This window comes from Stylophora pistillata, chromosome 14 (genome assembly GCF_964205215.1).
Source record: "Stylophora pistillata chromosome 14, jaStyPist1.2, whole genome shotgun sequence".
In the NCBI taxonomy this organism is placed as follows: Eukaryota; Metazoa; Cnidaria; class Anthozoa; order Scleractinia; family Pocilloporidae; genus Stylophora; species Stylophora pistillata.
In genome coordinates, this window is record NC_142532.1 from 16,002,379 (window position 1) to 16,005,836 (window position 3,458).

Consider the following 3,458-nt stretch of genomic DNA (forward strand, 5'->3'; position numbering starts at 1 on the left):
CGAGGTTGCCCGTCCTCGTGTACTACAATATTTTTCCTACATATATATATATATATATATATATATATATATATATATATATTTGACTGTGTTTTGCTATTTTACTTTCAGCCGACTGCCGTAGGCCTGACATAGGAAAATGTTACCCAGTAGACCAACCTTGCCTGCCCCCTTTTCCTGTGGAATGCCAATGGTGGAATCCATGTCCCATTGGCTCAGGAATGCAGTGCTGTTGCCTTCCCGGGCAATGACAAATGACGTACGTAAATAATTATCCTGACAGCGTACTCCATGTCCAAATTTTGTATCATCGTTAATTGTTACTGCACTCACAATATTTTTCTCTGAAATCACTTAATGCAGTGGTTTAGTTTGCCTTATATATGTTACTCTCTCTCTGGAATTCGTAATTTACTTCCTGCCCCTTGTTTTTCCTTCTTCCAGCAAATGGCGCATGATAAAGACATTGATGTCTGATTGGCAGTCATGGTTCAACGAAAAAATAACGAGAGAGCAAAATAAATGCTGATTGTGACTAAAGGCGTTCTTATCCAATAAACAGTCACCTTTAAGTATTGATGAAACCTTAAAGAACCTTTAACGCTATAATGATAGTGATAGAAGCTGAATAAATAAAATATCTTTCATCATATATCTGTTGCTGTAATTGTCGTTTATATGAATATATATCAGGAATTATAGTTCACCCTTAAATTTTCTCCGGTTCTTATTGGTTTAAATCGATCACGTGATGCGATAGTGATCATCTGTGGAGAGACACCATCAGCCCATAGTGCCCGCCCGCGGAAAATACCCGGGTGGATAGCGCCTGTCTGCGGAAAATATCTGGATCGATAGCACTCATCCGTGAAAAGTTTTGAATAGTTTGACGGCCGCGAAGTTAGGCAAATCGGAAAAACGCTGACTTTTCAATTCTGACAGGTATAACGTATTATTTAGCCAATGTACGGTTGCGAATTATTGACATTTGTGACTAGCTGTAGGCGCGGAAGAAAATTTAGTGGTGAACAATAAAAACAATAGAGTGTTTATGTCTCGGAACTATCGGTCTGATAGTTGCCCCTTGGAAATTTGATGTTCTTAAAACTAGCATATTTGCCCTCTAAGCTTCGCTTCTCGGGCAAATATTTGTTTTAAGAGAATCAAATTTCCGCGAGGCAACTATCAGCCGGTAGTTCCTCGACTGAAACACTCTATTGTTTAATTGGCAGTTGGCAGTTTGATCAAATCGTGTCAAAGACCTTATCTCACCCTGTTACACGCATCTTTTTAGTCATAATGTTCTCTACTTTTTAATTAATGAAAACGGACGCTGATTTCATATTTTGCGTCGTTACAAAATCAGCCGAGTAGACACAGGGTGCCACTTCAGAGGCACTTTGGCGAGAATTGAGTGATTAGAAGGAAAAGTAATATTTTTGAGATTCATAGTAGGTGAAAGGACATGGGTGAGGGACCCAGATGAAGTTCACTTAGAGCAAAATCTTGCGACTGGTTACTTGCGATCATAGAAGAGGTCAATTGTGATCATAGAGTACGCTTAGTTTCAAAAAGGAATCAAAACCGAAAGCGCGTTGATTAAAATAAGACGAAAACCGTGCAATTGAAAAGTTAATCCCAAAATACAAAACAAGAATTAACCGCTTTCTTCTTGGAAGTTCGTTCGGTTTTTGGATAAATCTTCCTTCTTCGGCAAGGCGACAAAATTCTGATCAATACTGAGGCAATATACAGCTTGAGACACTGCAATGCGGCTCCTGACGTTTTGATGAAATGGATACCTGCAAGAGGAAAATTCACTCAATCTAAAATAACAGAAAAAAAAATAACTCCGCTTTTAGTGGTCTCACGTGAATAACTTTGTGACGTGCAGTAGCGTCTGTAGATTTTGGACAGTTTGGTTCACTGGATTAACAAACGTGGTGGTATGTAAAAAGTATATGACCCCGTAGGACTTTGAGCTTTCACAATGATAAATTCGACTTTTCATGCGCTCAGATCAGGGTAATTACTAACCAAAGATGATCAAGTTGAATCAGCTGTCACTGAAATGCTATCATGTTTTACTAACAGAATTCCTTTTCCCTTTCTCTTAACCAAAGTGCTTAATTGCTATAAACATAATCACTTTTATACCAAACCACCGTTTGCTTCCATAGACACATCTGTTTAACTTAACAACTGGCTTAAAATAAGGTAATCAAAGATAAAAGATAATCTGGTAAAATAAGTCGAAATTGAGATACCTTTACTTTTAAACTCTAGTAACTTTTTTAATGGCCAGTATGCTTCACGTGATTTCCCTAAAATAGAGTCAATTTTAACCAGGGTGTAGTACTGGATAGTAATTTAATCTATTTTGTACAGGTTCACGAAGGGGCGTTGGGTCTTTCTACCTTTAACCGAAGTATTCCTGTTTCTATCAATAACATAGTTACAAATTTGTTCTTTGATTATTGAAGTTATATATATACCAGCAGATAGGTTTCCGTCTTGCTCTAAAATGATTATAATGAACAAGAGAGTTCGGCTACTAGACAGTCCATTTTGACTTGTCTAACTGTTTCACAGTAATTTAATTTTCAGCTCGCAATTTGTGATATAGAACAAACTGAACTTCCGAAATCCTCAACGCACTGAAGGTACTCAATTAAACGAGGAAATAAAAAATGGCTCACGCATGAAGTTATGAAAAGATCATATTGAACCACCATGCAATGGTTCAGACACACTCCGTTTCATTTCTAAATGAGAGCCATTGGCATGTTAATTATAAAAATGGCCTATTAATTTTGGGATTAAAATATATTGATCTCCTCAGAATTGTAGTCAAAAATCTGTTTTAAGATTTTTTTTTTCTCTACAATAGTTTTGTTCGAAAAAAACTACTTCTTATCCTGCTATGAAGCTTAGGCCGCTCCATTAAACACACCAGTGTCACAAAGTACTTGGGGCTTAGAAGTAGGTCCATTAATCAGACAAAAAGGTCGGTAAAATAAAAGGTGACTTTAAATCTTTAATTAGCTCCTAACATATTTATGCTAATTTAGTGTAAAACCTTGCCACAAACTTTGTAATTTTTTATTTCTCCTTGACAATGGCGTCATGATGACACCGAAACGTCGGTTTTAATCGTTGGTTTTTGCCAGTCTTTGCATTTCCAAATCTTTATATTGATAAGGACTTTAAAATAGAGACAGATAATAGGCAAAACAAAAAACTCAAGTATACAAATAAATTTCAAGCTTTAATGAAGCATTTATTTAAAATATGTTGTATTCTACAGAAACGAGACCTAAAATCTTGTTTTTGATTTTATTCTCCACTGGAATTTGTTTAGTAGCACTATGTATATAATCCGACGTGGTACAGAAGTTCCACTTTTGAGCTCATTAAAGTCTCTGACAGAGAACTTTTTTATCACGTATACCTGGGAA

At 36.4% G+C, this 3,458-nt stretch overlaps 1 protein-coding gene across 1 annotated transcript in view; it reads left to right on the forward strand.

The window, feature by feature from the left end:
• The window catches only part of LOC111325592 (uncharacterized), a 3,343-nt gene extending 2,691 nt beyond the window's left edge, over positions 1 to 652 (forward strand). Inside the window, exons 1-2 of the mRNA XM_088745160.1 lie at positions 1 to 259; positions 445 to 652. The exon at positions 1 to 259 is cut by the window's left edge and continues 2,691 nt beyond it. The gene's annotated coding sequence lies outside the window, so the exon portion shown is untranslated. The remainder of the gene's footprint in view (positions 260 to 444) is intronic.
• The last annotated feature ends 2,806 nt before the right edge of the window (positions 653 to 3,458 follow it).